Raw genomic sequence first — 26370 nt, 5'->3', positions numbered from 1 at the left:
TCTTTGGGTGGAGGGGTGTGTCTGTCGTGATTACTCCATACAATACACTCACACTTTTTGATCTAACTTTAAAGCAAGGGGAGGATGTTAATTGATGAAATGATCCCAAGAGCTTCAGCGGCATTAAAGGACAGGGTTTCGGTTGGAGGCTTTTAAGAAGAGTCTGGACAGTCTCTTGTCTGAAATGGAATAGGGTCTCCTGTCTTGATCGGTGGGTTGGACTAGAAGACCTCTAAGGTCGCTTCCAACTCTCAGTCACTTTTTTTGGTGCTGTTGAGTTACTAAATGAACTGTTCTAACCTGAGGACTGCCTGTAAGAAAAAAGGCAAGAAATATTCTGCACAACCACAATGACATCCTGATTAACATAGTCCTCACTTAACAACAACCATTGGAATCAAGTCCATTCCTGACTGGTGTGGTCATTAAGCGAATCACTGTGTTCTGTTCAGTGCAATGTACCATGAGTGTGACTTGCAACTTCCTGTAAAATTTTGTTTATTGGAAGCCAATTGTGAAGGTTCCAAATGGCAATTGCATGACTCTGGGACACCACAACAATCGTAATTGCCAGCCAGTCCCACCCCCAAATAACTGTGATGGGCACAACTTTGAGGAACTACTTTTTAAGCACCAGTGTAATTTTGAAGGCTGAGTAGTAAGTGGTAAGTGAGGACTGTCTATAAAACTGAACATCCCAAAGGGTACAAATAGCTATTATTAAAGGAAATCCTAGGTTAAGCCCAGTTCTTCCAGAATAATAAATGGATGGTGCACCACTAGGAAATCCTGTGTTTCTTTGCTAGGTTAAAATAAAATCACAGAAGACAGCAATGGTATAAGAGTTCCATATTGTTTCCAAGAAAAGAAGGTGTCCATAAAATCACAAGGCCACCCTCATATGAAGGAGGAACCAGTTTTAAGGCATGTACCACAAATGGAATAAAATCTGGGGAGAAAAGGAATATGTAGCAACTTGACATGTTTCAATCGAATTGCTTCTTTTGGCTTTTGAACCATGAAGGTCACCTGCAGGGCAGAACAGCCTTTACACCTGAAATTTTACATTGCTTTTATCACTGCCCTAAACTCCCCCAATATATTTGCTATTCATACGGTTTCTTCCACTTGCGTGCCTCATTCTTGACACAATCTGAACAGACATGCTTGGTGCACTGATTCCTGGAACTGTTATCATGTTTCCCCAAAAATAAGACCTTGTCTAATATTTTTTTTTATCCTGAAATAAGTGCTTGGCCTTATTGCCATGCGCTCAAAAGCACGATTGGACTTATTACCAGAGGATGTCTTATTTTGGGAGAAACAGGGAAAAGAAGAACATTGAAAAAAAGCCCTCATGTCTCTTCTCTTCTTGCTTTCTCCTTATATGAGGAGCCACAATCTATAGTCTCAGGGCTCCAATCCCCAAGAGATGCTGGCTGGAGAATTCTGAGGCTGATAATCTTGGGGGGACCCAGGGAGAAAAAGGCTGGGATTCCTGGCACATAGCATTTCTATCATCCACCATCACAAAAATGCAAAGAACACTCCAAAAAAGTTTTTTACATAATAGCCAAATTTCTACAAAAATAAATATCCAGCAACTTCTTATGCTGAAGGTAAGATAGCCATTATCAAAGTAATATGTTCCATTTTTTCTTTCCTCTGCTGCATCTAATACCATTGCATATTTGCCTACAAAAAAATCAGGCAAATTCTAATTAATTTAATCAATTTAAATAGTCAATATCTCAGCTGGACTTATAATGGGACATCAGAAATGAAATTCAAGCCTTCTCTACACTTATCATTTGGCCGTCATGTGGATTTTTCTGCAATAAGGGTGGAATATTTCCTGAAGCACCATCCACACTCAGGACACTAAAATGGTTTCTCCCCTTTGTGTATAAGGACATGATTTATAATATTAACCCTAGTACTGAGATCTTTCCCACAGTCTCGAAACTCGTACAATTTCCCTCCTGTGTGAGTCCTCTGGTGTTGAACCAGGTTGGAATTCTGACTGAAACTTTTCCCACAGTCAGGACATTTAAAGGGTTTTTCTCCTGTGTGAATCCTCTGGTGTTGAACCAGGTTGCAATTCTGACGGAAACTTTTCCCACAGCCAGGACATTCAAAGGGTTTCTCTCCTGTGTGAATCCTCTGATGTGTCACCAGGTTGGAATTCTGACGGAAACTTTTCCCACAGTCAGGACATTCAAAGGGTTTTTCTCCTGTGTGAGTCCTCTGGTGTTTCACCAGGCTGGAATTGTTACTGAAACTTTTACCACAATAAGGACATTCAAACGGTTTCTCTCCTGTGTGAATCCTCTGGTGGCCAATGAGGTTGGAATTATGACGGAAACTTTTCCCACAGTCAGGACATTTAAAGGGTTTTTCTCCTGTGTGAATCCTCTGGTGTTGAACCAAGTTGGAATTCTGACGGAACCGTTTCCCACAGTCAGGACATTCAAAGTGTTTTTCTTCTGTGTGAGTCCTCCGGTGTTGAACCAGGTTGGAATTCTGACGGAAACTTTTCCCACAGTCAGGACATTCAAAGTGTTTTTTTCCTGTGTGAATCCTTTGGTGTTTCACCAGGTTGGAATTCTGACTGAAACTTTTACCACAGTAAGAACATTCAAAGGGTTTCTCTCCTGTGTGAATACTCTGGTGTTGAACCAGGTTGGAATTCTGACTGAAACTTTTCCCACAATCAGGACATTCAAAGGGTTTCTCTCCTGTATGAATCCTCTGATGTTGAATCAGGCTGGAATTGTTACTGAAACTTTTCCTACACTCGGAACACTCAAAGGGTTTCTCTCCTGTGTGAATCCTTTGGTGTTTCACTAGAGTGGAATTGTTACTGAAATTTTTACTACAATCAGGACACTCAAAGGCTTTCTCTCCTGTGTGAGTCCTCTCATTTGTCACCAGGCTGGAATTCTTACTGAAACTTTTCTCAGAACTAGGACATTCCAACAGTTTCTCTCCTGTATGAATGCTCTGGTGTGAAACGAGGTAAGAATTCTGACTTAAACTATCCTCAGAATTAGGACATTTAAAGGGCTTCTTGCCTGTGTGAATCCTCCGGTGTATCACCAGGTTGGAATTATCGCAGAAACATTTCTCACAATCAGGACATTCAAACAGTTTCTCTTTGGTGTGAGTCCACGTTGCCATACTTGCTAAATCATTTACTGCTAAAGCACTTGCAGGGCTTCTCTCCTGTGTGGGTCCTTCCAAGAACCACAATGGAGGTGTTCTGATCAGAGGTTTTGCCACATTTAGAGTATTGTATGGCGTTTCTCCAGTCAGGATCCCCTCTGGCATAATCAGCTGTGATTTGCAAGTTGTATCTTTCCTACAACATGCACATCTATGGAGCTTTTCCACAACTCATATTCCTTTGGAGGGCAAAAATATGGATGATTCCTTGTTTAGCAGTGTTTTTATTCAAGCCGTTTTCTTCCTCCCAGAGTGGGCCTGCAACTCTGTCTGCTCTACGTGGTTTTCCAATTGACCTTTTCCTCCCCAGCAACTTCCAGATATTTCCCTCTTTTGCCCAATGGAAAAATAATCTCCCTTGACTTTTCATGTAATGTATGCTTGAATTTCACACTCTGCTTTTCCCAGCTAGAAATCTCTTCTTGATTTTCTCTCGTTTCCCTCTCACTTGTTGAGGAAGATTAAGAATTGTGTGGCTCTCTGAAGGAAATGGAAGATATTTTGATTTTTGGACTGACTTGCTTTGGTGTTCAATGTTGCTTGTTATCCTCAGTTGTCCAGAATGCTCATTGCCATCTTCTTTGTCTATAAGATTCAAATAAAAATGTATCTTTAATTGTGCACAAAATGATTGCAGAAGATGAGAAAAGAAGAAAAAGGGTTACATTACAATGAAAAAGCAAACATACCACAATACTCAAAGAAGCTCTTACATTAATCATGACACATGGAAGACTACCCAGATCCAAGTTCGAATATCCATTCAATGATGAAATTCCTTTGTTGACTGGGCCAATCACAAATTCTTAGCAATGCAAACAGTTGTTTTCACATACAGTCAAGTGAAAAAGAAAGTACATCCTCTTTAATTTCTATGATTTTACGTAATTGGTTAATTGTTCTCACCATTAGGAAATTTATCACTGCTTCCATTGTATAAAGAAGTGAAGTAGCAGCTGAGTACTGCTAATAAAGTGCCTGTCACATTCCGGCCGTCAGCAAGGAATTTAGACAGAGCCAAAGATGGTTAACTGACAAACTTTATCCCACAAGCTATAACAAGCAGCACAAACTGACAAACTGGCAATAGGCAAAGTGCTAACGTGGTTAATCCCTCCACCATTTAAATAGCGTCAGCTCCACTCCCACAGCTCCACCCCCCAGGGCCCACCCCTATAACTCCCCACCCCTTATGTGGCATCCAGTGATGACACCGCCCAGCGTGCAGGCCATACATGCTGCGGCACCACACGCAGGCCTCACCTCCCATCCAGCCCTGGCAGGCTTCACATGGCCCTGGATAAAGCAGGGCACTGCCTCAACACCGGTAGGTACTTTTCAAGCCATGGAGGCCTTGTGCCGCTGAGCTGGCAGCTCCTGGCACGGCATGTGGGTATATAGCCATGCCTCACAGCTGGCAGCTCCTGGCGCGGCATGTAAGCCAGGCCCCCATGAATGTCCGGCCCATCTGGCAGATCTCAATATGGGGTGCAGCCAAGGTCTCTGTGCGATTGGCAGCCCCGGTGACCGGAGGGCTGACATTGCCCTTGATCAATTGCTCCTAAGTTGCATTAACAGAGGGATACAATCAAGATCAAGTGCGGTACTAATACCACTCTATTAAGCCTTAGTAAAACCGTATCTACAGTACTGCATCCAGTTTTGGTCATCTCACTATAAAAAAGATGTTGAGACTTTAGAAAAAGTGCAGAGGAGAGCAACCAGGATGCTTAGGGGACTGGAGACTAAAATATATGAAGAATGGTTACAGGAACTGGGCATGGCTAGTCTAGTGAAGAGAAGGACCAGGAGAGATATGATAGCAGTCTTCCAATATTTGAGGGGCTGCTACAGAGCGGAGGGGCTCAAGCAGTGGTGGGATTCTGCCGGTTCTAGGTGGGCGAGGGGCGGGCGAGCCAGCAATTTAACAAACGGTTCGGTGTTTTTTTGTAATTTTATTGGCCTGTGGAGCTTCAGCATAGGCTAATTAGCCGGTTGATTAGATCGGCCTCCCGACTCTCAGCTGATTTGCTCTCAGCTGCTTTGCTCAGGGCTCTGCTGCTTGTTTGCTTGCTGGAGCAGGTTTTTTCCCCTAGCTATGCTGAAAAATGAAACTGAAAGTAAAGCAGGCTGTTGGCTTTGCTGTTGCTGCAACGTTGGAAAATTAGGCAGGCAGATTTCTTTTCTTTTTCCCCACCAAAAAAGGTAGGTGCAAACTACCTTTAGTGAAAAGGTAGTTTTCCCTAAAGAGGTAGTTCCTCTTTAGGGAAAAAGAGGAGAGTTCAAGATTTTAAAACAAAAGAAAAAAAGCTCTATTTAACTAGGGAATTGTAATAATTGAGATACTATTAATTGTAACCTACCACCTCTCTCTTTTCTTTCCTTCTTACTTTCTCTTCCCCCCTTCGTCTCCTCCCTACTTCCTCTTTCTCCTTCTCCTCTCTTCCTCCCTCTCTTACCTTCGCTCCTACTCTAATTTCCCTTCCCTTCCTTCATCCCTCTCTATTGCTGCATCCTTTTATGCATATTGACTACTCAGAGGGCTGAAAAAGTTATTTTTGACTGGTCCTCGCACTTTTGACCAGTCCTCGAACTTACGACTGTCCTCACAATTTACGTTTTTGCCCTATCTTGTCACCATGGTGAAGAGAAGCAGTTGTGAAATGAGTGACATGGTTGTTAAGAATGCTACAATGGGCATAAATGATGACCAGTCATAACTGCAAAGACCGGTCAAAAGTGCGAGGACCTGTCAGAAATCACATTTTTCAGCCTTCTGGGTAGTCCTTTTGTGCACAGGGACTACTCAGAGGGCTGAAAAAGTTATTTTTGACTGGTCCTCGCACTTTTGACCAGTCCTCGAATTTACGACTGTCCTCACATTTTACGTTTTTGCCCTATCTTATACCATGTTGAAGAGAAGCAGTTGTGAAATGAGTGACATGGTTGTTAAGAATGCTGCACAGACATAAATGTGAGGATGGTCATAAGTGTGAGGACCAGTCAAAAGTGCGAGGACCTGTCAGAAATGACTTTTTTTCAGCCCCTCTACACATAGCCATGGTCACCCGGTCACATGACCAGCTAGCCACGCCCACTCGGTCACATGACCTCCAAGCCACGCCCACAAAATAAGCCACACCCACAGAACCGGTAATAAAAGAAATTTAGAACCCACCCCTGGTTGGGGGGTCACCACAACATGAGGAACTGTATTAAAGGGTTGCGGCATTAGGAAGGTTGAGAACCACTGCACTAGCCTGTCTGTTAGGCATGTGACCAAAATCATAGAAGGCATGCTTGACTATTTTTATAATTTTTATTATTTCTATATTTCTATACTTATGCCCATGGAACCATGAACTCCAAGTAAAGGCAGAAAATACTTTCCATAACCCCTTTGGTGACATCCCAATTGAAGTAGTCCTCACCTACTGACTGCAATTGGGACTGGCATCTGTGTCACTAAGCATTTTATTTTCAGCTCCTTTCTCCTGCCTTGGAACCTGACTGGATTTTTCTTCCTACAATTTATTTAGATTTTAATGTGTATGTATTATTTTCTGTCTCTAAACCGCCCACAGTTATGTCATGGTAAGGTTGGTGGCCAATACATTTTATAAATAAATAAGCACAACTGAACAGTCAAAACATTCAATAGCTGGTTTTTAAAAAGTGCTGGGTTAAGCACAGTTGAACCTGGTGAATACACGGATGGGGGCACTAATAGGAAAACACGGTGCTTGTTAGCTAGAAATGGAAGCAAAACAACCCAGAAACGACTAGAGACACATAAATCCAATCTTGTTGCCCAGAAAACATCAGGTCCATAAGAGAAGAATTGAGTTGGGGGGACCTTGGAGGTCTTCTAGTCCATCCCCTCTTCAGGCAGGAGACCCTATTCCGTCCAGAACAAATGGCTGTCCAATCTCCCCTCAAAACCCTCCAGGGAGGGAAGCCATTCCCAAAGAACCAACCTCCACTTGAAAGAGACTTTTTCAATCTTCCCACCAGCAGAAATTGCAGCCCCCAGTTTCCCAGCCTGCAGCACCAGTGGGCTTCCATTTGGGGAGGGAAGAACCTGCAGCAGCAGCAGCTGAGAGGCTTCAGCCCAGTTGCTTCTCCGCTTCCAGCCCAAGTTGCTCCCGGACTCTCCTCCCACCTGCAGCCCTCCACTCACCTGCCAGCTGCTGCTTCCACCATGGAAACAGCAGAAAAGTCGCTCTGCACACCAACTTTCTCCCATGAGTCTTCCGGAAGAGGAAGTTCCTCTGCGCTTCTCCTCTCCTCCCATCCTTTCTAGCAATGCAGTACTCAATGGTTTAAGACTCCTTTTTTAAGTGCAATCAGGGATGGCACCATTGAATTGATGGCTTTCTAGGCACAGATGTTGCCTGACCGCCATCTAGCGACAGGAGGTGGAAAAACACGCCTGTCCAGTCTCCAAGGCTTTTGGTAGATGTTTTCGATTCCTAGCAACCGACCTTTGCAACTGAGCCAAGTGAAAAAGTGAAAGGGAATGCTACTTAGCTTCGTATTTGGTGCCTTTCGGTCAGTCTTGATGCCTGGCCTTACAGTTTCCTTGGCAAAGGTTTTTGTAAGTAGTTCCCTATTTTTCTTCCCTCATTTGTTAAGTGAATCCTTGCTATTGTAAAATTAGTAATACGGTTATAGCACAGTGGTTAAGTGAATCTGATTTCCCAATTGACTTTGCTTGTCAGTAGGTCACAAAAGAGGATCACATGACCCTGGAACACTGCAACAGTCATAAATGTGAAACAGTTATGGAGCATCCGAATGTAAATGACATGACCATGGGGATGCTACAGTGTTTCCCCAAAAATAAGACCCTGTCTTATATTTTTTTGAACCCCAAAATAAGGGCTTGGCCTTGTTTTCGGGCAGGTCTTATTATTTTCAGGGTGCAGGAGGCCCTGGGCGGCCTGAGTACTCACAGCAGGGGGTCCGGCAGAGAGAGGGTGCTGCTATCAAGCCGCTCCTTTCCTGCAGGTGAGTGTGTAACATGAGCAGCCTGAAGGCGCCAACCCGCCGGAGCACTTGTGCCCCCTTGCTCGCGCGCCTCCCAGGCCTCACAACATCGATGTGGCTGACTCTCCATGCGGGGCTGCGGCTCCCTTTGCCCACCATCGCCTCTCTGCTCCGGCTGCCCAAAAAGCAGGGGTTTCCTGTTTGGAGGAGAGAAAAAAAGACTTCTGCTGCTTTCTTTGCGTGCAGCCAGCAGCAGAAGCAACAGAAGTCTTTCTTTCTCTCCCAGAAACTCCGCTTCTGCAGCTTCCAAACCCCAGCCAGGGCAGTGGCTGCTCTGGGAGTGTGCTTCCCGCTCTATGGTGATAGTCACTGGAGGCCTCCCCTTTCCCCCTGCTCTTCTCTGCTCCAATTGCCCTGTGGTCCCTCCACCCAAGCGGTGACTGATTGGAGCGCCCACCAGCAAGTCCAGCAAGCCCCTCTGCCTTGGGAGTCACTGGACGGACTCTTCCTGGGGAGGAGAGCCGCGCAGGATCCTTGCCCTACTTCCCTTCTTCCTGCAGGCCCCACTTACTCTTCTCTGGTGCCTGGCAGCGAGACGCCAGGCAGCTGCACCGAGGGCAGCCCCAACAAATGCAGCTTGGCTGGTCCTGCCATGGCCAGCACTCCCTGCCCGCAGTTGAACTTGGCCCTCAGTGGGCCGGCCAGAGCCTCCACAGGCAGCAGCAGCAGTAGCACCCGCAGCGCCTCAGCCATCGCTGCTGAGAGACCCATGCCCAGCTGCGGGACGCCCCAGGCCTGCTGGATGTTTTAGTTCTCCACTATTTCTGGCCCTGCGCCCCACTGTGCAGCCGCTGCCATGACCCCACCAGAAGCGTGCATGCTGACTTCTGCCCGCCGCACATGGAGGCTTCTCTACCGCTGCTGTCTGTGCTGCCAAGGAAGCCCCAGGGCGGCGATGCTGGCGCTGGGGCTGCTGTGACAGGCGTTCAGTAGCATGGGCTATGCGGACACGGTGCCTGGGTGAGAGCAGGCACTTGATGTACGGTCAGTGACGAGGCGGCGGGGGGCACAGGATTTCGCAGGGATGTGGTTGCCTTGGGAGGGTTGGGGGTGAGAGACCTGTGTGTGTGAGAGAGAGGGTGGGTGGGTGGGTGGGATGGAGTGAACATTGCTGCCAGCCCTGCATAACTCTCCAAAGTTGGATTGGATCTCTCTCTCTCTCTTTCTCTCTCTCTCTCTCTCACACACACTTTCTTTCTCTGCGATCACAGCCAGACACCCCTTCCAGGATTGCAAGGGTGAAGGCTACGGATGGAGCATTTTGGAGATGTGTGTCTGTGCTGCGATCCCAAGTAAAGAACGATAGGCAGGAAAAGGGGGAGGAGGCCAGCAGCTGGGGAGGTGCTCTGGAGATCTGGGTCACTCAGCTGATTAGTGGGTAACAATTAAGGGGCTGAACCTCCATGAGGTGACCAGGGAAGAGAAGGGCAGCCTCCTGTGCTGGCCACCCTCAACCCTTCACTGGGGCTTATTTTTGGAGGAGGGTGTATATTTAGGCCCACCCCAAAAATCAGGCTTGGCCTGATTTTCGGGACATGTCATATTTTTGGGGAAACAGGGTACAATGGTCATAAATGTGATAAATGGCCATAAGTCACTTTTTTCAATGTTGTTATAAATTTGGTCACTAAATGAACTCTTGAAAGTTGAGGACTACCTCTAGTTCTCCCATGCTCCAAGGACTTTGAAAAATATGTTTCAATACTTCTGAAATCACATTTGCTAGTTCCTTCAGAACTCTGGAATGTAATCCGTCCAGATCCAGTGATTTGATCTAGAGCTGACAGGTGTTCTCTTACCTTATTTTTGCATACAAGTAGTCATCGAGTTACGAATGTAATGGAGCAGGAGTGGGTTCTACATACCTTTACTACCGGTTCGCATGGGCCACAGGCGCTCTTCTGCGCATGCGCAGAAGCATTCTGATGATGGGGTCGGTGGGCGGAGCTTCCCGCCGGTTTTACTACCGGTTCTATAGAACCGATGTGAACCGGAGGCACCCCACCACTGTAATGGAGCCTGCCCATTCCATTCTTTGTAACTCAAGGATTCCTGGGAGTGAATCTCGTCATTTGAAGGTAATCATTTCCTCTTTTTGCCCACGCATTTGCTAATCGAATGTGAGGCTCGTTAAGTGCACATGTTGTATCTTGCGGTGGGGAAGGCCAAAGGGGGCCTAGGAAGAAAACAGGATACCAACTTCAGACCACCCAGGGCCTCCCCCAACCCACAGATACCTCATTCCACCCCCCCGGAGTCCCCATAATTGCTTCCCCCCACTCCTGCCACATCAGGTAATTTACCTTATGAAAATCTGTCTCCTCTCCAGACTATTTCTTTGACTGCTTCCTCCTTTCTTGTCACCAAAGCGCTTGACAAGGCCTCCGGCACCGAGAAAGCAGCCCTGAGAGGCTGCACGCGGCCTCTCGGGCCTTCTTTCTTGTTGCCAAAGCGCTTAAGGATTGCATCTCTTTAGGCTTTGGCAGCCCTTTTCAAAAAGTCTTTGCCTGTAGGAATAGGGCTTCGTAGGGACGCGCCTGCTCCTCCCAAGCTCCGCTGGTGCCAACAAAAGCCTTTTGCATACTGCTGCCAAAGCCTACAGGAATGCAATCTCCCTGCAGGCTTCGGCAAGGAAACAGCAAACGGAGGGAAGGCCTGAAGGACCGAAGCCTTCCATCCGTTTGCAAATGTCTAGGTCTCAATTCACAGAGAATAGAGGCCTAAAGTGCGAGATAACATGAGATCTGTAGCACAAGATCTCATGCTACTTATCTCATATGATCTCGCCATATGTTAGGCCTCTCTTCTCTGTAAATGCAGTAAAAGCTGAAGCAACAAAGCAGGCAAAGAAAGCACAACAGAGAGATCTTTACAAGGTAAGTGACTTTCCAGAGACAAAGTGCATGTGAAGACCTGGCCCCGGATGGGGGGGAGATAGGCAGGGTAAATGTTGCAGAGCCTCTGCTGTCATTCGTAAGTGTGAACAACTGCTGTAGTGCTTCAATAAAGTGTATCGATCGGTTACAAATCTTTTGTGCTTAATCCCATATCCAAAATTCTCTTATTTGACAATTTATTAAATCCCTTTGTATTATTATTCTCATTTACCAATTATTTAACAGTGGCTTATCTCCCATAAAAAACCGCTTCATATATTTTATTATTACATTTATTTCATGTTTCATATTTCATTTCCATGCTTTATTATCTAGCCATTGATAAAATAAATCCCATACCAAGTAATATTGTTTGATTTCAAATGTCAATTTACTCATTTCAGCACATTCCAAAATTTTCTTAATAACTTCATCATCAGTAGGTATCTTCTCTCCTTTCCAATTTTTAGCAAATACAATTCTAGCCGCTGTTAAGACATTCACAATTAAGTATCTCAGTTCTCTATTATACATTTCTGGTAAAATCCCTAATAAAAATATCTCTGGTTTAAAATCAATGTGTTTCTTTGTCATTTTTTTCCAACCATGTGTGGATTTTACTCCAATATTTTTGAGCTTCTGCACATATCCACCACGTATGGTAATATGAACCCGGAATCTTATGACACTTCCAACACTTCTCCGATTTATTCTTGAACATCCTGGCTATTCTCGCCGGGGATAAATGCCACCTGTAAAACATCTTATACAAATTCTCCTTATATGCTGTTGACATTGTCATTGTATAAGGATTACCTGTATTTTAATTTGCATTCGTAACCTGTCATGTACTGTTCTGTTTTTGGTAAATTGAGTCATGTTTTCTTTTTCAGAAAAAACACATACAAGTTTCTTCTTTGTACCTTCTTCCCGCCTCTTATACTCCTGTGAATTAGGGCGATGTCTGTTTGAGTCCCTTCTGCATAGGATCCACATGCTGCTTACTTGAGAGATGTTTTTCCCTCATCTGTTTAGTAATGGAGTTTGCATATCTTCTAAGGCCATTTTCCTCAGTCTGAGCATAGGGAGGGCATAGGATAAGGTGGATATAGTGCTGGACTGGGAGCAGGGAAAATACACTTCATGTGCTCCACTCAGTCAAGGAAAGTTCCCAGTGATTATCCATACAGACCACAGAGTTACATTCACTAGTAAACCTGAGATGCCCCTGCACCCCAATAGTTGTATAGACGGCCTAAAGTCTTCTTTTTTAAAATTTTAAAAACCTTTATTGTTAAAAAAACAAATTGTACTTGGTGGAACCGTCTTGGCGATATCTCCGCCATATAAAGTATAACATAAGTCACTTATGTATTCAATATACATTACTACTTACTAATTATATACACATACTTACCCTCTTATAGACGCTTACACTTACATACTATATTACATATATTGCCTTTTGTTTCAATTTATGCCTCCTTGTTCTTACTCGTTCCGACTTCTATTCCTTAAGTCTAACCATTGATATTGAAATCTATTCCAAATCTCATAGTATTCTGTCTCTCCTTTATTTCTCAGTTCTAGCATCAGTATATCACATTCTGCACAGTCAAGTATTTTCTTTATTATTTTCCTTTCTATGCTCTCAGTGTACATAAAAGAAAAGATACATTCATCAAGAATCATAAGGTACAACACTTAATGATAATCATAGGGTACAAATAAGCAATCAACTCATATTAGAAAACAGTCAATATAAATCGTAAGAATACAAGCAACAAGGTTACAGTCAATATGTTAATCCTTTATAAATATGTTAACTCTTTACTTAGATCTTCTTCTAAGTAAAATTCCTAATAGGAATAATTCTGGTTTGAGTTCTAATCTCTGTCCAGTCATTTCTTCCAGCCACATTCGAATCTTTTGCCAGTATTCTTTTGCTCTTCTACAAGTCCACCACATGTGGTAGTAGGAGCCCGGTATTTGGTCAGTTTTCCAGCATTTAGGTGATAAATTTTTGTACAGTTTGGTTAGCCTAGCTGGTGATAGGTGCCACCTATAAAGCATTTTATATAAGTTCTCTTTATACAATGTGGCCAGAGTAAATTTCCTGTTTTTGTCCCACAATTTTTCCCACTATTCCAATTCGATATTGTATCCAAAGTTCTTTGCCCATACCACCATCGTCTCTTTAACACACTCTTCCTCCATTTTGTATTCTAGTAAAAATTTATACATTGCTTTAATCATTTTCTCTTCTGTCCCCAATAGAAGTTTATCTGTCGTTAAATTTCTGTTGATGCCCCACATTTTCATATCTTTCATATAAGTTGACTGAATTTGTAAGTATGACCACCATTCTAATTCCAATCCTTGCTCTTTTAGTTGCAGTCTCAATTTTAATCCTCCCTGTTCATCTAATATATCTTTATATGTTACAATTTTTCCCCAGTTTATAAGATTTGGATATACCACCGCTTCTAGGTGGAGAGCCAGATCTGAATTTCCCTATAGTTCTGTTTTTTTATTTTGTTCCATATCCCCAATAAAGCCTGTTGTATATAATGTCTTTTGAAGTATTGATGTGCCTTATGTCTTTCATACTTTGGAAAGGGGAAAGTGTGAACCAGGTATCGGTCACATAAGAAGAGCACGGTATCCAAAAAGAGAAGCCACCTTCTGGTTGGTGATTTAATTGTAAGGGATGTAAATTTAGAAAAGGTTAAGAGGTCAGGTGTCTGCCAGGTGCTACTGCCAGCAGAGATCAGAGGCGTATTCTTAAGATAGTCAAGAATGCCAGTAAGGACTGTGATGTTGATGCTATTATACATCTTGGCACAAATGATCTGTCCCAAAGGATGTACTTTCTGTGCAGAATGATTTCCAGAGCTTGGGGTATGAACTTAGTATAGGTTGTAGGCTTATCTTTTCAGAGGTTTTACCAGTATATAAGGAACAAAAGGGAAAGGCCAGCATGTAGCAGAGTTTAATGTGTGGCTAAAGGAGTGGTGTAGAAGAGGCGGCTTTGATTTTATTAGTCATGATGTCTGCAACTGGTCCAATGAAGAACTGTACAAAAGAGATGGATTGCATCCATCAAAGAAAGGGACTGAGTTATTTAGCGATAAATTCACAGATTTTCTGGATAAACATTTAAACTGAACAGTGGGGACAGAGAATTAATTAATGAAGAACGGTTGCAGGAACTGGGTATGTCTAGTTTAATGAAGAGAAGGACTAGGGGAGACATGATAGCAGTGTTCCAATATCTCAGGGGTTGTCACAAAGAAGAGGGAGTCAAAGTATTCTTCAAAGCACCTTAGGGTAGAACAAGAAGCAATGGTGGAAACTAATCAAGGAGAGAAGCAATTTAGAACTAAGGAGAAATTTCCTGACAGTTAGAACAATTAATAAGTGAAACAACTTGCCTGCAGAAGTTGTGAATGCCCCAACACTGGAAAGTCCGGTGGCTCCGCGTTCCCCGAACGGATGCTCCTTCAGGAGCTCCAGCCCCGTGATTCCATTTGCCGCTAGAACAGCGAAAATCAGTGAAAAAGCCTCTATGCAGTTAACTGAAAAGCAGCAAATAGACTCTTTTCCGCAGACTGTTTCAAGGAAGGAAGTGACTAATTATATAAGCAGGAAGAGTCGAAATGGAGGTTTTGAATTGAAGGAGATAACTTTTAAAAGAGAACAATTTCCAAAGATGCATCAGCCTTAAATCTATATTCAAAAATTTTCGAAAATAAAAGCAGGGGGAGGAGCAATGTTGAAGAAAGTACTATTGCAGAAGAAGGACTGGAAAAAATATAGAAAGAAAGGAAGAATTGAAGTTTAGTTTCTTTTGGGGAGGATTTTAATACTAAATTTGAAAAGTCTACTGAAATTAGTATTTTTTAAGTTTAATTAAAAATGTTTAAAAATGGATAGCTTTTTTAAAAATTATCAAGGTATTAAAATGGTTAACTTTAAACTTAATTGATAACTTTCTGAATGTTTTGAAACAGATATTTTGAACGATGAACTCAAGAGTTAGAAATAATTTAACTCAATGGATTAATAGTATTTTTAAGGTTATATTTTGAAGAATATTCTATTGAAATGTTTTTTTTTTAAAAAGTTTACTGAAGTATTAAAATGGTTAATTTAAAATTGAATGGATATAAAATAATATTTTTTTTCTTCTTAAAAGATATGCTTTAAAGAAAGTTTTATAATGTTTAAATTAGAATTCTAAAAAGGGAGGCTGATGAACAATTTTTAAAAGAGGAGTTAAAGAGTGTAAGGGGGTTTTGAATCTTGTAGTAAATTAGCATATTTTAGCTTATGTTTGTTTAATTCTATACCCTGTTTTTGCTCTGGGAAGTGGGGGGTGGGGGTGGGGAAGGGGGGGTTGAAGGTTGTGTGGGGATAAAATGGTTGTCTAATTCTTAATAAAATTAAAAGATAGTTTAATAAATAAATGTATTATTAATAAATGTATTAATAGAGAAGTAAGAAAAGTGGGGGAAATGCTATAATAAAGGAAATGATAATATTAAGATATGATAAATATTGGAAGAGCAGAAAGAAGACAAAAGATGTATTTAGAAGATATATTGACTGATTGATTATGTATTGTTTGTTTGTTTGTTTATAAAATAAAAAAAAACCTTTTGAATAGAAAAAAAAAGAAAGTTTTAAGAAGATGTTGGATAACCATTTGTTTGAAGTGGTGTAGGGTTTCCTGCCTGGGCAGAGGGTTGGACTAGAAAACCTCCAAGGTCCCTTCCAACTCTGTTATTGCTATTCTATTCTATACCAGAGGAATGCATGCCATCCTGCTTGAATACCGTAGCATTCTAGTGTTAATAATCTTTTGTTTCTTAGGGTTATCCATTCTTTGACCCAGGTGATCACTGCTGCTTGGTAATATAATTCTCAATCAGACAAACCAAACCCACCTCTTTCTTTGGCCTCTTGAAGTAGTTTCAATTTAATTTTTCCCCTGCCATATAAATTTCAACACAATTTTATTCAGATTATCAGAATACTTTCTCTCTAATTTTATATGTATATTTTGTATTAGGAAAAGTAATTTTGGCAGAGCATTCATTTTAATTGTTGCTATTCTACCCATAAAGGAGAGTTGAATGGTTTTCCATCTTTCGAAGTCTGCCTTTATCTGATTTAATAATTTAATATAATTGTCCTCCTTGATCAATGTGCACCTTGCCGTCAAATAGATCCCTAAATACATCACCATTTTTCCTAATTGAATATTTATTCCTTTGGTCAAATCATCTTTCTTTTTATTAGTCATATTCTTAGCTGTCATTTTGGTTTTCTCCTGGAGGCTCCCACCATCAACAGAGTCTCCTCAGAGAAGTCACAGACCTGCCCCAGGGAACATACCGCAGCAGGGGGAAGTGGACTTTTGACTCTCCTCCAAGGAGCTTGGTGAGTATGAAATCATAGCAGAAATTGAAATATGCAGATTGTATTTGGAGAAACTAAAAAAGTAGATTGGAACAGATTATAATATATATATATATATATATATATATATATATATATATATATATATATATATATATATAATTATGTTATAAATTGTAAAAGATGTGACCCGGTCAATACTCTGTGCATAAAATATGTATGTAAAAGTAAAATTTTAATAAAACTTGTTTACAAAAGAAAAGAAAAGAAAAGAAAAATGTCAAGGAAACAATTGGTCCATTGTTGGGAGAAAGTGGCAAGAAGGTGACAAGCAACAGGGAGAAAGCAGAACTACTTAGCTCATTTTTTGCATCTCTCTTTACACAAAAGGAAAAAACAGTCCAACCTATCAAAAACAGCACCACAAAAAACAGATTAGGAACACAAGTTAAAATAGGGGAAAAAATGGTAAGTGAACACCTGTCTACCCTAGACGAGTTCAAATCACCAGGACCGGATGGATTACACCCCGAGGTTCTGAAGGAACTGGCAGACAAGATCTCAGAACCACTGAACTATATCTTTCAAAGATCCTGGAGCACAGGATTTTCCAGCCAGAGGACTGGAAAAGAGCTGATGTAGTTCCCATCTTAAAAAAAGGGAAAAAAATAGATCCAGGAAACTATCAGCCTGACCTCAATACCAGGGAAGATTCTGGAAAAGATAATCAAGCAATGAATCAGGGAACACCTAGAAGCAAAATAATAACCAAAAGCCAACATGGGTTTGTCAAAAACAGATCATGCCAGACTAATCTTATTGCATTCTTTGACAAAGTGACAAAATTAGTGGACCAGAGGAATACTATCGATATAATTTACTTGGACTTCAGTAAGGCATTTGATAAAGTAGACCATAACCTACTAGATAAAGTAGAAAAATGTGGGTTAGACAGCATCACCACCAGATGGATTCGTAACTGGCTGACCAACCGCATTCAACGTGTAGTCCTCAATGAAACTGCATCTACATGGAGAGAAGTATGCAGTGGAGTACCCCAAGACTCTGTTTTAGGCCCAGTACTCTTCAACATCTTCATCAATGACGACGGGATAGATGGGGAACTTGTTAGGAAATGGTCATTGCCTAACTAGTTGGCCAGGTAATATATAAGCCAACATTATATGTTTACAGTATGAATATGTATAATATAGCTTTAAGAGTATTGCTGAGTCATTCTGCATCCTGATTGGATGAGCTCTGTAGCAACTGTATTTAAGGAGAGCTTGATTGTAGTCAGTGTGGACCATATTGTTACCTGCTGCTATGTTGTAGATATCTTTGATCTCTTTACATGGACAATTTGATCATGGTTTATTTATTACTGCTTTTATGAACTGTTTTTATATTGTTCCTGAATGATTCATGTATTGTTCTATGAACCGGTAAGAAGTTTTGTATCTCTGGATTGATTATTCATGGCTAAGACTTGGATTGATAAAAGACTATAAATTTGCTTTGCTCTATAAGTAAACTACTTTAAAAACCAGTTTGTATGCAGTTTATTCACAACTACTCTCAGCACCGTTTCTGTGTGCAAAACTCTATGTTCTGCTTCATAACCATTCCTGGTTATCTCACAACTATATCCTTAACAGAACTCATCAAATTTGCAGATGACACCAAGCTGGCAGGAATAGCCAACACTCCAGAAGATAGGCTTAAGATACAGAAGGATCTTGACAGACTTGAACATTGGGCGCTATCTAACAAAATGAAATTCAATGGTGAAAAAAGTAAGGTTCTTCATTTAGGCAAGAAAAACAAAACACACAGGTACAATCTATGTGGTACCTCGCTCAACAGTAGTAACTGTGAGAGGGATCTTGGACTCCTAGTGGACAACCATTTAAATATGAGCCAGCAGTGTGCATCAGCTGCCAAAAAAGCCAACACAGTTCTAGGCTGCATAAACAGAGGGATAGAATCAAGATCACATGAAGTGATCTAAGTATTGCTTAGTGCATTGTAAGCCGCCCTGAGTCTCCGGAGAAGGGCGGCATATAAATCAATTTAAAAAAAAAAAAGTGTTAATACTACTTTATAATGCCTTGGTAAGGCCACACTTGGAATACTGCAGTTTTGTTTGCCACGATGTAAAAAAGATGTGGAGACTCTAGAAAGAGCGCAGAGAAGAGCAATAAAGATGATTAGGGGACTGGAGGCTAAAACATATTAAGAACGGTTGCAGGAACTGGGTATGTCTAGTTTAATTAAAAGAAGGACAGGGGAGACATGATAGCAGTGTTCCAATATCTCAGGGGCTGCCACAAAGAAGAGGGAGTCAAACTATTCTCCAAAGCACCTTAGGGTACAACAAGAAGCAATGGGTGGAAACTAATCAAGGAGAGAAGCAACTCAGAACTAAGGAGAAATTTCCTGACAGAACAATTAATCAGTGAAACAACTTGCCTCCAGAAGTTGTGAATGCTCCAACATTGGAAGATTTTAAGAAAATGTTGGATAACCATTTGTCTGAAGTGATGTATGGTTTCCTGCCTATGCAGGGAGTTGGACTAGAAGACCTCCAATGTCCCTTCCAACTCTGTTATTCTATTTGATTAAGTTGTTTAGGAGTCTAGTGGTCCACTTCAATAAACTCAGTTTTGCAGCAATTCTTCTCAGCCCCAAGGAGCCTATAATCAACAAGTCTCAGTCTCTCTCTTTCTCTCTCTCCTTCCTTCCCTCCCTCTCCGTCTATCTCTCTCTCTCCCTTGAGAAATTAAGATTTCTGGAGAAATTAAGATTTCAAGTACATCTAAAGTTTAGCTCTCAGGTACGTTCAGAGACTTTTACCTGTTATATCAAAGGAAAGGAAAGTGTGCTACAAGAGCAAATGGGGGTGGGGAACAGAAACCAGGACATGGAATGATCAGAGATGAGACTGGCTCCTGAGACATCTTCTGCAGGATCCCCGTCAACCCTGACGGTGCCCTGGGATAGCTCGTGAATTAACAAGACAGCAGAGAAATACATTTATCTGAAATTTAAATCATAGGGCACATAACAAGAAAATGTGTCAGGGAGAATACATACCTCTGTTATGACCTATCACCACTTAGTTTCAATGTGAGGAATTTAAATCACTCACAACTTGACTTCTCCCTGGTGGCACTGGATTTTTTTTTAACAGCATAACTAATAGTCAGGAATGATGGGAGTGTAGTGCAGTAGCTACTGGAGGGCCATCACATCCTTATTACTGAACTACAGTTTTTACCACAACCCCTGAATCTGTTTTCCTTCCTATCATCCTTCCTTCCCTTCCTCAGTCTCTGTCTCTCTCTCTCACTGTCCGGAGGCAGGGGAAGGAACCCCTGAACTGGTGCTAGATGGTGGGAATCTGACATCCAGAGGCTGATGAGCCACACACTGATGATCAGCTGGTCGGCAGAGACCCAAAGACCACCTGGCTGGCGGGGAGGCAGGGCATCACAAGACAGGCGGCCTGTAGTATCTGCAGGACAAGTGACTGACATCTGGGAGGCAAAAACAAGCTGACACCAACGCTGGTGTTGTCAGGGGAGAGTGGGGCAGGGTCACATTGTGGCTTCATGTCATAATGGACTCCAAGAGGAGGAGACCCCTTCTCCCCCATTGTGAAACACGCCCTCCCCTGCCCACCCTCCCCCTTCACCCTTACCTTTGCGGTTTGCATACCTCCGTGGGTTGAAAGATAAGGGCGATGGCTAGAGGACGGGCGATGCAGGTGACACAGCCAGCCACGCAAGGAATGGCTGGTAGGGGTGGGGTGAGGGGCAGGGCTGAATCATACCACTGAGCAGGCCCAATACATTGCTTCAGCAGGCCATATGCATCCCGCCAGCCTATACTTTGAGGACCCTGTACGATACTGCAAGTATCGTAATTGCAAGCCAGTCCCACCCCCAAATAACTGTGATGGGCACAACTTTGAGGAACTACTTTTTAAGCACCAGTGTAATTTTGAAGGCTGAGTAGTAAGTGGTAAGCAAGGACTGTTTATAAAACTGAACATCCCAAAGGGCGCACAATAGCTATTATTAAAAAAATCCTAGGTTAAGTCCAGTTCTTCCACGATAATATATGGATGGTGCACCACTAGGAAATCCTGTGTTTGTTTGCTAGGAAAAAAAAAAATCACAGAAGACAGCAATGGCATAAGAGTTCCATATTGTTTCCAACAAAAGATGTCCATAAAATCACAAGAAGTCACCCCTACTATGAAGGAGAGCCAGTTTTAAAGCAAATACCACAAATGGAATAAAATCTGGGGAGAGAAGGAATATGTAGCAACTGACTTGTTTCAATCGAATTGCTTCTTTTGGCTTTTGAATATGAAGGTCACCTGCAGGGCAGAACAGCCTTTAAATCTGAAATTTTACATTGCTTTTCTCACTGCCCTAAACTCCCCCAATATATTTGCTATTCAGATGGTTTCTTCCACTTGTGTGCCTCATTCTTGACACAATCTGAACAGACATGCTTGGTGCACTGAATTTCTGGAACTGTTAGGAAAAGATAAACTTTGAACCCCCTCTGTGTCTCTTCTCATCTTGCTTTCTCCTTATATGAGGAACCACAATCTATAGTCTCGGCTCCAATCCCCAAGAGATGCTGGCTGGAGAATTCTGAGGCTGAAAATCTGTGGGGGGGACCCAGGGAGAAAAAGTCTGGGATTCCTGGCACGTAGCATTTCTATCATCTACCATCATAAAAATGCAAAGAACATTCCCAAAAAGATTTTTTACATAATAGCCAAATTTTTACAAAAATAAATATCCAGCAACTTCTTATGCTGAAAGCAAGATAGCCATTATCAAAGTAATATATTCCAACTTTTTCTTTCCTCTGCACCATCTAATACCATTACATATTTGCCTACAAAAAATCAGGCAAATTCTATTTAATTTAATCAATTTAAATAGTCAATTTCTCAGCTGGACTTACAATGGGACACTAGAAATGAAATTCAACCTTTCTCTACACTAATCACTTGGGGCCTTAGGAGATTTTTCTGTGTGCAATAAGGGTGGAAAGTTTCCTGAAGCACCGTCCACACTCGGGGCATTAAAATGATTTCTCCCCTTTGTGTATAAGTACATGATTTATAAGGTTAACCTGAATACTGAGATCATTCCCACAGTCTGGACACTCATATAGTTTTCCTCCTGTGTGAGTCCTCTGGTATTTCACCAGGGTGGAATTTGTACTGAAACTTTTACCACAATCAGAACATTCAAAAGGTTTCTCTCCTGTATGAATCCTCTGGTGTTAAACCAGGCAGGAATTATGACTGAAAGTTTTCCCACAGTCAAGACATTCAAAGGGTTTCTCTCCTGTGTGAGTCCTCTGGTGTTTCACCAGGGTGGAATTTGTACTGAAACTTTTACCACAATAAAAACATTCAAAAGGTTTCTCTCCTGTATGAATCCTCTGGTGTTGAACCAGGTTGGAATTCTGACTGAAACTTTTCCCACAGTCAGGACATTCAAAGGGTTTCTCTCCTGTGTGAGTCCTCTGGTGTTGAACCAGGCTGAAATTATGACTGAAACTTTTACCACAATCAAAACATTCAAAAGGTTTCTCTCCTGTATGAATCCTCTGGTGTTGAACCAGGTTGGAATTCTGACTGAAACTTTTCCCACAGTCAGTACATTCAAACGGTTTCTCTCCTGTATGAGTCCTCTGGTGTTGAACCAGGTTGGAATTCTTACTGAAACTTTTCCCACAGTCAGTACATTCAAACAGTTTCTCTCCTGTATGAGTCCTCTGGTGTTTCACCAGGGTGTTATTCGCACTGAAACATTTACCACAATCAGAACATTCAAACGGTTTCTCTCTTGTATGAGTCCTCTGGTGTTGAACCAGGTTGGAATTCTGACTGAAACATTTACCACAATCAGAACATTCAAACGGTTTCTCTCCTGTATGAGTCCTCTGGTGTTGAACCAGGTTGGAATTCTTACTGAAACTTTTCCCACAGTCAAGACATTCAAACGGTTTCTCTCCTGTATGAGTCCTCTGGTGTTTCACCAGGGTATTATTCGCACTGAAACATTTACCACAATCAGAACATTCAAACGGTTTCTCTCCTGTATGAGTCCTCTGGTGTTTCACCAGGGTGTTATTCTCACTGAAACTTTTCCCACAGTCAAGACATTCAAACGGTTTCTCTCCTGTGTGAGTCCTCTGGTGTTTCACCAGGGTGTTATTCTCACTGAAACATTTACCACAATCAGAACATTCAAACGGTTTCTCTCCTGTATGAGTCCTCTGGTGTTGAACCAGGTTGGAATTCTTACTGAAACATTTACCACAATCAGAACATTCAAACAGTTTCTCTCCTGTATGAGTCCTCTGGTGTTTCACCAGGGTGTTATTCTCACTGAAACATTTACCACAATCAGAACATTCAAACGGTTTCTCTCCTGTATGAGTCCTCTGGTGTTGAACCAGGTTGGAATTCTTACTGAAACATTTACCACAATCAGAACATTGAAACGGTTTCTCTCCTGTATGAATCCTCTGGTGTTGAACCAGGTTGGAATTCTTACTGAAACTTTTCCCACAGTCAAGACATTCAAACGGTTTCTCTCCTGTGTGAGTCCTCTGGTGTTTCACCAGGGTGTTATTCTCACTGAAACATTTACCACAATCAGAACATTCAAACGGTTTCTCTCCTGTATGAGTCCTCTGGTGTTGAACCAGGTTGGAATTCTTACTGAAACTTTTCCCACAATCAGAACATTCAAACGGTTTCTCTCCTGTATGAGTCCTCTGGTGTTGAACCAGGTTGGAATTCTTACTGAAACTTTTCCCACAGTCAAGACATTCAAACGGTTTCTCTCCTGTATGAGTCCTCTGGTGTTTCACCAGGGTATTATTCGCACTGAAACATTTACCACAATCAGAACATTCAAACGGTTTCTCTCCTGTATGAGTCCTCTGGTGTTTCACCAGGGTGTTATTCTCACTGAAACTTTTCCCACAGTCAAGACATTCAAACGGTTTCTCTCCTGTGTGAGTCCTCTGGTGTTTCACCAGGGTGTTATTCTCACTGAAACATTTACCACAATCAGAACATTCAAACGGTTTCTCTCCTGTATGAGTCCTCTGGTGTTGAACCAGGTTGGAATTCTTACTGAAACATTTACCACAATCAGAACATTCAAACGGTTTCTCTCCTGTATGAATCCTCTGGTGTTGAACCAGGTTGGAATTCTTACTGAAACTTTTCCCACAGTCAAGACATTCAAACGGTTTCTCTCCTGTGTGAGTCCTCTGGTGTTTCACCAGGGTGTTATTCTCACTGAAACATTTACCACAATCAGAACATTCAAACGGTTTCTCTCCTGTATGAGTCCTCTGGTGTTGAACCAGGTTGGAATTCTTACTGAAACTTTTCCCACAATCAGAACATTCAAACGGTTTCTCTGCTGCGTGAATCCTCTGGTGGCCGATGGGGTTGGAATTCTGACGGAAACATTTCCCACAGTCACGACATTTAAAGGGTTTCTCTCCTGTGTGAATCCTTTGGTGTTGAACCAGTGTGGAATTCTGACTGAAACTTTTCCCACAGTCACGACATTTAAAGGGTTTCTCTCCTGTGTGAATCCTTTGGTGTTGAACCAGGATGGAATTCTGACGGAAACTTTTCCCACAGTCAGGACATTCAAAGGGTTTCTCTCCTGTGTGAATCCTCTGGTGTTTCAGAAGGCTGAATTTGGTACTCAAACTTTTACCACAATCGGGACATTCAAAGGGTTTTTCTCCTGTGTGAATCCTCTGGTGTGTCACAAGGCTGGAATTCTGACTGAAACTTTTCCCACAAACAGGACATTCAAACGGTTTCTCTCCTGTATGAATCCTCTTATGTTGAACCAGGCTGGAATTTTGATAGAAACTTTTCTCACAGTCAGGACATTCAAAGAGTTTCTCTCCTGTGTGAGTCCTCTGGTGTTTCACCAGAGTGGAATTGTTACTGAAGCTTTTCCCACAATCAGGACACTCAAAGGGTTTCTTGCCCGTGTGAGTCCTCTGGTGTTGAACCAGGCTGGAAATCTGACTGAAACTTTTCCCACAATCAGGACACTCAAAGGGTTTCTCGCCTGTGTGAGTCCTCTGGTGTGTCAGCAGGCTGGAATGCTGACTGAAGCTTTTTCCACAATCAGGACATTTAAAGGGCTTCTTGCCTGTGTGAATCCTCTGGTGTGTCACCAGGTTGGAATTATCACAGAAACATTTCTCACAATCAGGACATTCAAACAGTTTCTCCTTGGTGTGAGTCCATGTTGCCATGCTTCCTAAAGAATTTACTGCATTAGGAGCACTTGTAGGGCTTCTCTCCTGTGTGGGTCCTTCCAAGAACCACAATGGAGGTGTTCTGATCAGAGGTTTTGCTCCATTTAGAGTATTGTATGGCTTTTCTCCAGTTGGGATCCTCTCAGGCATAATCAGCTGTGATTTGCAAGTTGTATCTTTCCTACAACAGGCACATCTATGGAGCTTTTCCACAACTCATATTCCTTTGGAGGTCCAAAATATGGATGATTCCTTTTTTAGCAGTGTTTTTATTCAAGCCGTTTTCTTCCTCCCAGAGTGGGCCTGCAACTCTATCTGCTCTACGTGGCTTTCCAATTGACCTTTTCCTCCCCAGTAACTTCTAGATATTTCCCTCTTTTGCCCAATGGAAAAATAATCTCCCTTGACTTTTCATGTAATGTATGCTTGAATTTTACACTTTGCTTTTCCCAGCTAGAAATCTCTTCTTGATTTTCTCTCATTTTCCTCTCACTTGCTGAGGAAGATTAAGAATTGTGTGGCTCTCTGAAGGAAATGGAAGATATATTGATTTTTGGACTGACTTGCTTTGGTGTTCAATGTTGCTTGTTATCCTCAGTTGTCCAGAGTGCTCATTGCCATCTTCTTTGTCTATAAGATTCAAATAAAAATGTATCTTTATTGTGCACGAAATGGCTGCAGAAGATGAGAAAAAAAGAAAAAGGGTTACATTACTATGAAAAAGCAAACATACCATAATACTCAAATAAGCTCTTACATTAATCATGACACATGGAAGACTACCCAGATCCAAGTTTGAATATCCATTCAATGATGAAATTCTCTTGTTGACTGGGTCAATCACAAATTCTTAGCAATGCAAATGGTTGTTTTCACATACAGTCAAGTGAAAAAGAAGTACCATATTTTTTGGAGTATAAGACGCACCTTTTCCCCCCCTAAAAGGGGGTAAAAATTTAGGTGCGTCTCATACACCGAATGTAGCCCTGCCCACCCACTGGCCCCCATCCTTTGGCCTGTGCTTCGCAGCAGTTACCTCCTTGCAAGCAAACAGCAAGAAAAAACAGCTCCTTTCAGCTTCAGCATAGACTAATTAGCACAAGTTGATTAGATCGGCCTCCCAACTCTCAGCTGATTTGCTCTCAGCTGTTTTGTGCAGGGCTCTGCTGCTTGCTGCAAAGAGGAAAATTGCTGCAGATTTTTTTCCCTTGTGCTAATCAAGCTATGCTGAAAACGAAACTGAAAGTAAAGCAGGCTGTTTGCTGTAAGGAGGCAAAATTAGGCAGAGGCAGATTTCTTTTTCTTCTTTTTCCTCACCAAGAAAGGTAGGTGCAAACAATGGGAAATTTAGGACAAAAGAGGAGAGTTCAAGATTTTAAACACAAAAGAAAAAAAGGAGAAAGAAAAAGGCAAAAAGAAAAAGGGAAAGGGAGAAAAAGAAAAAGAAATGAAA

General features: G+C 42.0%; 1 protein-coding gene and 1 pseudogene across 1 annotated transcript in view; one reads left to right on the top strand and one right to left on the bottom strand.

Moving 5' to 3' along the window:
• The window catches only part of LOC139310059 (uncharacterized), a 649177-nt gene that overhangs the window by 398192 nt on the left and 224615 nt on the right, over window positions 1–26370 (top strand).
• LOC139313467 (zinc finger protein 850-like) lies at window positions 1634–25067 on the bottom strand (annotated as a pseudogene).

Source organism: Pituophis catenifer, unplaced genomic scaffold (genome assembly GCF_029215685.1).
Source record: "Pituophis catenifer annectens isolate HBS135680 unplaced genomic scaffold, rPitCat1.0.hap2 SCAF_2, whole genome shotgun sequence".
Classification (NCBI taxonomy): domain Eukaryota; kingdom Metazoa; phylum Chordata; class Lepidosauria; order Squamata; family Colubridae; genus Pituophis; species Pituophis catenifer.
This window is presented reverse-complemented; position numbering and strand designations above follow the sequence as displayed.